The sequence below is a fragment of the Epinephelus moara genome, chromosome 11 (assembly GCF_006386435.1).
Source record: "Epinephelus moara isolate mb chromosome 11, YSFRI_EMoa_1.0, whole genome shotgun sequence".
NCBI lineage: Eukaryota > Metazoa > Chordata > Actinopteri > Perciformes > Serranidae > Epinephelus > Epinephelus moara.
In genome coordinates, this window is record NC_065516.1 from 3,433,202 (window position 1) to 3,441,930 (window position 8,729).

The window sequence follows — 8,729 nt, forward strand, 5'->3', positions numbered from 1 at the left end:
CTCTCGCCGCGTCCTCACCAGCTGTATGCCATTTGTAATCAAAGGTCCCCGCTGCACGCCTGCGCACACAGCACCGTAACACCTGGGACCTGCCGCACTGGGATTTGTAGTTCATTGTCCCAAGGCATTGCACAACATACATAACAATAATAACATAGCTGCGACCTCAGGTTCATAACCAGCTCTGCATAGACCACAAAGAAAAAAAAAAGAAAGACCCAGACCGTGACCGTAACAGTAGTGACTTTTGAAGGGGATCAAAACAGAGAAACTCATCCAACAATTGATTCGAAGGTAGAGAGGGAATGGAAGGAAACAAAGATTTAATGCAATGTCTAATTTGAAAATAACAGAAGAGATGAGAAGGTGGGAGGGGAAACTCACTTGATAAGTCTGCAAAGCTACGAAAAATACCATCCCTATACAGGTCTTTAAAAACTTTCAGGCCTTTTTCGTGCCATACAGAGAAGATGGAGTCTGTAAATGTGGGTTGGAATAAATGATTCCTCAGTAAAGGGTCGAGGGAAGATGCTGGGGTGAGTCTGAAGTGCTTCCGGAATTGGTACCAGAATTTGAGAGTGGAAGTTACAACTTAGTTGTTTGTAAAGCCAGAGGGTTTGGTTGGAATGGAAGAGGTAATCGCTAGAAGTGAAGATGAAACACAAGACTGTGCCTCTAACTTAGACCATGACAGATCTGTTGATTTAAACCAGAACAAAATTCTGTGAATGTGTGCTGTTACAGTTGGAAATTTGGGTTCGCAGGAAGCAAAAGAAAAAGTATGGAGCCAAGAGAGTGGTGTCTTACTCCATCGGTCGCTAAACCAGAAGTCCGAGACTGATATCTTATATATATATATTTATATATTGTTTTTCCCTTCGTGGGAATGGTGCCCCACGAGGTGATTTAATGTTAATTAAGTCACATTATTTAACATAATTAATAATTATTATTAATAGATATTTATTATTTGCCATTTTTATACTCTGTTACGAGATCTGTTACGAGGTCAGGCCCGTGTTAAGGCTTAGTCCCAACAATGGTCGCCATGTGAGACATAGTACTGTAATAGATTTCCTACAAATGGTGTTTATCAATCTAAAAGAAAAAACAGAGTAGCTAGATCATTTATTCTTTTTGCCTCAGAAAGCTAAAGTTTCAGTCTTCCATGTCATCAAGTCGTAAGCTCATAAAGACGTCATTGCACCACATTACAAGTGGTGCAAAACTGCACAAAAACATGTGGTGGCGCCATAGGAATAAATTAACACCTTTTCATTCTGCTCATAAAAATGAGCATATCTCAAAAACAGAATTATGTACAAAGTTCAGATAACTTATTAAGGAAATATTTTATGTTTCTACATCTAAAAATATTTTGTATCAACATGTTCTGTGTTTTTATTTTGTAAAATCTGATGAAATGATGATTTATTTATTTATTTATTTTTTTAATGACAGTTTCATCAATTGTTGTTTACTTACTTGCATAACTTTTTAGATCAGGTTGCAGAGGTTTTAGGGATATGAAGCACCTCTTCATGTGGACCCAGCTGTGAGTAGGCATACCATGCCCGGGTACGGTCCTCAGTGTTCACATTAATTGAACAAACTGGGCTTTGGGGTTGAGTCTGTCCAGCTCCAGGCCCCTGATGTGAAATCCTCCAGAGTCTCTACTGACACATCAGTGACTCCACTTGTTGCCATTTGTTTCCATATCAGTTGTTGTTGTTTGTTTTGCTGCCTTGAGCTTTTGTTTTCATCTCATCTGCACTAATTTTCTCTGTGATGTTTCTCACCTCTGATGTTGTTCAGGTTTCTGTGTTGTTTGGTTTGTTGCTGCATGTTTGCTTTTATAAACCCCTCCGAGGGTTTTTGTGTCTCCACTGCACATATTTGTTGTTTTTATTATCTCCTGTCTTCTTTTCTCTACCACCCACTATTGTTTGTTTTCTCACTATAAAGGATTGAATCAAACTAAAGTGTGTGTCTGCGTGGGTGTCTCTTTGTGTTTTTTTTGCAGGACCTATGCACTGCGGCGGGTGCGTGATGCCTTCAGGGCCAACAAGAAAGTGGAGGATCCAAAAACTGTGGAGAGACTGATGCTGGAGGGACAGCAGACACTGGCACTGATACAGAGACAGGTAAAACACACACACACAAACACAGCCTCCCATCAGATCTCTTCTGCATTTATATCTTTACAGATAAATTTTATATTTCTGCAAATATTCTGAGTGACGGTTGACTCTGAAGATTGAGTCCAAACTTTAATGATCAGATTTACATACTACTGACAGGAGACGGTCAGAATGATATAACTGATGGCAGAGCTGTTATATTTATGCTGCACATTTCTTAAAGAAAAGATAAAACTGTGAGTAGATCAAAAAGAAACCAAACATGAGGAAAAAGATGTAAAAAGACCGAATGAGATCCTGATGATGGCGCTGGATGAAGAGTCAGAGGATCAGGGTTATTACAATTCATCTTGAAGGGAACATGATTTTCTGAACCATATTTCATCACAATCCTTCCAATAGATGTTGAGATGTTTCAGTCTGGATGAAAGAGGTAGCTCAATAGACCCGTATTAGCATCCATAAAACCAGGGTTGTTAATGCAGGGAGTGACGTGGAGCTTAGATTCTTTGAAAGCCTCATGTGAGAAATTTAGGAGGAACTTGGTGTTGCTGTTTTATTTTGTATGAATGTATATTTTCCTGTATATTTAGCTTCCTAGTGTAAGGAATAGGCTAATAGTGAAACACTCATCAACATGTGTTGTATGTTTGTTTGCACAGAACAGTTTCTGATAACTTGTGTCTTATAATGCTTTATATAATATATAAATATTAAATAATGCTTACATAAGCTTTTTTTCCTGCTGTGGCCATTCACGCGCCTGAGTGGCGCACTCAACGCACGTTACCTACTGTATGATGTTGTGCTCATGATAGCTGGCATGTGTTGGCTTTCTGTATCACGTGTCCTAAAATTAAAACGTCAACAGCCAAAATGTCCAGTGACAAATATGCCAAATAAATGTATACATTTATTAATGGCATATGAAATAGCCTGATACTCTTAGCGTACCCGGTGTAGTTAGGTGACAGCATCACAGATCACGTTCTGGTTCGTAGTAGGTGGTACAGCTGGGCATCGGTACTCGATACCTTTAAGGCATTAACCAAAATAATTCCGTACCAAGTCGTATACAAATATCTCCAGTTAAACAATATCTGCATTCAGTGCTTTTGCGACTGTGGTGTGATCCCAGACCGTCCTGTCTCTCCGCCGGATCAGCAGATTTTCTGTTACAGCTATCTCCAGAGCGGCAGTTCTCTTGGCGTACAGTGAGTTCAACGTCTGCCCAGTAAGCGCAAGCTACACAGCTGCAGCAGCAGCCACCATCCCACACCATGCCTTCAGACGGTCCCAACAAATTCTCACTGAAACCAACAGAGCTCAACTCTGTTGTTAAATGCATTTATGAAAACTTGTGTGATGCTAACAGTTAGCCCTGTCAGTGTGTGTGTGTGTGTGTGTGTGTGTGTGTGTGTGTGTGTGTGTGTGTGGCTGGGCAGACTCTCACAACTTTCCTTGATATGAAGCTCACTCTTAGCAGCATGAGATGTCACAACCTAAATTCAACAAAACATTCATGTCTAACAATGTTGGTTGCCAGCTGGGTTGTTTTAAGGAGATAAACAGAGGTGTTGTGTCAGTTTACTGGGTGCCATCTCCTCCATGTGTTAGGTGGCTTGTTGGTGGGGAAGAGGAGTTGCAGTGCAGGCTGTGTGTCCAGTGTGTAAACATGTTGGTAGTGAAACAAAGAAGAGTTGAATCTTACTCAGTTGTCTCTCCGGGCTGCCTTAGGAGGCGGCAAAGATGGTGGCAAAGATAACAAAAAGGGGGACTAATTTTTCTCATAAGGTGCCTAGCATCTGCAGATCCTCCAGTGTAAAATGAGGCCAGACTTTTCTATGGATGTCAGTTTTTGAGCCATGAAGAAGGCCAAAATGTGTTCTGCAACAGATGGTAAGGCTTGTTGTTTTTAGCGGAGACAATTGCCGGTGTCATAAAAAAGTCTGTTTCCTTGTTAGGGTTTCTCTCCCGTGGATTCGTAGCGTCCCCGTTGGTGGTGAGGGATGGGGTTTGGTAAAGGTTTAGGTGGGGGAGAAACACATAATGAAACAGGTTTCCAACAGGAAAACAGGGTTCAGCACAACATCAGAAATGCCTTTTGCAATGTGATTTTGTTGAGGACTTGCTGCCCCTACCACCATGAGTAGTCAGCAGTCAAAGACAGTATAAAACAGTTGACAAAACAAGTTTTCCAACAATTATGAATCACTGTAACCACGAGAGGTCCTTGAGAGATATATGTGCACACAAAATCTTAGGCTGATTGGTCCCATAGTGAGATTACAGCCAATGAAATAGTGAATAATGTTTTGGTCTCTTTGTTGTCCGGGGTTACTCTCTGTATGAACGGAAATGTGTTGACAGTATGTTTTTGTATGTAGGCGGGGGCACTCATGTATGTGTGTGCACATTGTCAGTATCCTCCCACCCCTGAAAAAATAGGGCTCTTCTCCAAGCTATGGTGTAATTTAAACACAAATTCATGCTGCTTCTAACTGCAGAATATTATCCATGTACCACCAATGACCAGTTTTCACACATCCACAGTGTATGTCCATCAGTGTGTATCAGTGTGTGGATCAGAGTGTTTTCTGTTTGTTCGAGTCCCATTTGACTTGAGTTGTGTGAGTTTTCTCCTCTGCATCTCGCCCACACTGACTCTTGGATTAAATGCATCAGAGGAGGAATATGCACCTTGTTACAACCCTGCTGCAATACTACAGGCTTTTGGAAAAATCCATATCACACACACACACGTAAACGTACGCACTTGTTGTGGATGAGGCTGCTTGTGTTTGGTGCTCTCTGGCTTTAGGTTTCCTCCCCCGTGTCCAGATCCATATGGTGTGTTATATGAGAGAGGGAGGGGGGGTAGAGACAGTTTAATGCACTTTAAATGAAACGTCTTGCTTCAAATGACACAGGAGAGTACATTGAACCACCCTGTAAATATGGACATCCTGCAGACGGCTGCAAGTGATCGTTGTTTGCATGATCATTTTTAAATAGGTCTACAATAAGAACTATAATGGCTCGAGTGTACATTCTTTTTTCAGCAGAAATCTAACTGTGCGTTCACACCGAGCGCAAATTCGCGCGTCGAGATTACATACAAAGTCAATGCAAAGACACGATTAGACGCGAATTCGCGCCGGGCGGCGCGATGGACGTGACTTGACGCTGTCAATCAGCGTTGAGATTCTCCCGATGTCACTGGCGTCATGACGTCAGCGATGTCTTGACGCCCTGACGTCCAGTTGTTGACACAACAAACTGCTACTCACCGGAGACAGATGGACAGGCGCTCCGCAGCTGAAATGGAGCGCCTATAGTTGGTGTCCTGCCGGGAGATCCTGGCACCAACCCTCGCCAACAGGTCCTAAAACTGGGCCCCAGTCAGCCTGAAGTACCGCTGAAAGCGGCTATCATCCAGACGGAGTTCCTGGAGGAGGTGGTGAAACTCGCCGAGCTGGATGCGCTTCTGCAGGATAGGGTGAACCCAAAAACGACGGCGTTTGGCCCTCCGACGCATCTGGGACTTCCAGAGCAGGTACAAAGCAGCGACGGTGATTATCTCAGCCATGGTTGAGGAGAGAATGGCGGGCCAGATGTTGTTATCTAGTGAAAATGGGCGGGCTCGCTCCACGCGACTGACGCGATAACGCAAATTAACAAAATGGTCCGGCGTCCAAACTCACGCGTTACGCGTGGCGCGTTACTCGCGTTATGCGCGAGTAATTCGCTTCACTCGCGTCCGGTGTAAACGCACAGTAAGACTTCTGTCTTTCCTATCATCACCTCATGGCCTTATGTTACCTTACGTGCAGTGCAAACGTAGTATTTCGTTGTAATTTCCCCAAGAACTTCCCTGTAGCCATGGGAGACTGTTGCTTGCATAATCCTGTTTATAGATACTTATCTAAATTAAAAGCCGTCGTTGTTAAAACATTAATTTTTTGCATCATTTCTATTTCAGAATTCAAAGGGTTAAGGGGTCAAATTTTGACAGATGCACACTGGAAAGGGACATGGCATGTGAACAGAATTAAACTCAAGATCAGTAAAGAACAAGAAATGTCAGCGCAGAGAGTTTATTTTTACACACCTCATAACTGCAGCCTGCCTAAGAATTATCAGGGCACTATTTCAGAAAGCAGGCTCAACAAACTCTCTCCAGGTTGACTGAGCCTGAGCTGAGAAACTCTGAGTTTTCAGTTCCAGAACAGCTGATCAGAATCAGTTCAATCAGCTCTGAGTATGTTCAGCCTGTGGAAAGTGCTTTCACGGTGAGCACCAAAAGACATCATCATTGGAGTGCAGATAACATGATTCTCAGTGGCAGAAAGCAGAAAGCCACTTGTTTCATCCCAAGTGAACCTGAGATTTTAATGATTGCAAATGAAGACATGAAAAAAACAAAACTATTACGTCAGCTGCAGCTAAACAGCGTGAGGTGTGATGGGAAAAGACTGCAGATTGTGTTAATAGATAATGTGAAGTGATGTTATGTAATGTGATGAGTTAATGTGTCTAATCTACAGAAAATATAGACACACATACATACATTTTTATATCTTAACAGTGTTCATATATTTGAATAGAATTTGCTGTATCCCCTTATTCAGCTGTAATCTGATGGAGCCCTACCCTGGAAATCCAGAGTTCTCGCGAGAGCACAATTTGAATTTGCTCAGCGAGTCACTCTGGCAATCAGTAATGATTGGTGATGCCGCAAATGAGCCAGTTACACCGCGGAATCTTTGAATATATGAAAAGTGTTCATGAATCTTTGCATCATGTAACGTAGATTAATTTCTGATTAACACTGACAAACCTGCAGTTCTGTGGAATTCCTCTTTTTTTAAAGATTATTTTTTGGGCTTTTGTTGCCTTTAATGGCAAAACAGCATAACGTTATGGGGAGAGAGAGGGAATGACGCGCGAGGCTGCAGGCTGGGTTTGAATCTGCGGCTGCTGCATTAAGGACTGAGTGTCCACCGCTAAGTCACCGGTGCCCTGTGGTAACTTTGTTGATAATCGATTCTGATTTATGTCCAGGGAAAACTACAAAAACAGGCAAAAGTCTTTTCAGATCCAGAGACACTTTTCTTACGGCCCGACAAACCGCTGTCTCGCTGATGTGTTCAGTGTCTTTGATGTTAGAAAGAAAACTGTCACTGCCGAAGAATCAAAGGGCAATGCATAAAAGTTGCTCCGATGATAATGCAAATACACAATGTGTAATATTTGATGTATCTGGGTGGAACAGATTGTTAGGATAGATGATAGCGTGTGAGGTGAAATTGTATCTTTCATATAGACACTCCTCCGGGTAGACATCCAAACCAACTCCTCACGCAGCAACCTCTGAACTAACTGTGCCTAAACGTCCACGACTTCATTCGTTTCTTCCAGTGAAATCCAGTGACAGCTGTCTGTACATCCATGTATGCACTGCGCAGAGGAGCTGCTCATAGATCATTCCTTATGGAGAACCAGTTCCTACAAGGTCAAGAGTTAATTTTATAAATGAAAAAACTAAAAAATGACACTAAACAGTCCTGATCTGCATCTTAGGCTACAGCTGCTTTTCTCTTTTATTTCAAGTCTCATTGTTTTAAATTTACTTTGTGTGCTTAGAAAGTTTGTCTGTGCATCCCTGCACAACTGTGTGTGTGTNTGTGTGTCTGTGTGTGTGTGTGTGTGTGTGCGTGGATATTTTGCTGTGTGTCTTTGTAAGTTAGTTAGAGCGTAAAGATGATGGATTGCAGCTGCAGAGCCGCCTCTGTTTGTAGAAGAGAAACTAAACCAGCATGTTCTGTTTAATGAGGGAGAGAAAGTGTGTGTGTGTGTGTGTGTGTGTGTGAAAGCAGAAAAGACTTCCTAAAGGCCTAGACATACTGAGCCGATGCTTGACCATCAGTGAGCGTCTGCTGCCATTATCTTTGCAGTGTATCCCAAACCACTGGCCCTAATTGGTCCTCGTTGGCTTTTTTCATCCAGTTCAGTATGTTGAATTGGTGTCTTAGATGGCAGACCATGTCAGTGAATAAAGTCCCTATGATTGGCAGTTCAGCCCAGTACACAAGAAGAGAAACAGAAGTGAAGAGTGTAAGGCTGTAGTCAACCAAAAAAAATCTCGGTTGACTGAAACTCTGGATAATCTTCAAACAATCAATTTGTTTATGGGGTGAATCAAATAAATCAGCCAGTTCTCACAAACTGTTCGAACACTTTCCTACGAAAAGAAATGCACTCAAATTTGTACATATCCCACGTTTTTTGGAAGGTTGTTATCACATGACCAATGTGCTGACAAGAGTAAACAAGGAGGCTGTCCTAAGCAGTCTTTTAAGGAGGCATGTTGGGGTGGTGGATGGGTCACAAAATCGCAGACTTTCCTCTGAAGTCACGTGTTTGGAATAGTGTGAACTTTGAGTCATGTTAAGATACTTTGATATCAAATCAAACTTTATTTATGTAGCACTTTTCATACATTAAAAATGCAACACAAAGTGCTTCACAAAATAAAAACATACAACAAAAATACTACAAATACTGAAAACCTGCCCATCCCACCCT

At 42.1% G+C, this 8,729-nt stretch overlaps 1 protein-coding gene across 1 annotated transcript in view; it reads left to right on the forward strand.

Annotated features, from left to right (window-relative positions):
* Window positions 1-8,729, forward strand: part of nrn1a (neuritin 1a) — a 544,743-nt gene that overhangs the window by 265,460 nt on the left and 270,554 nt on the right. The window lies entirely within an intron of this gene.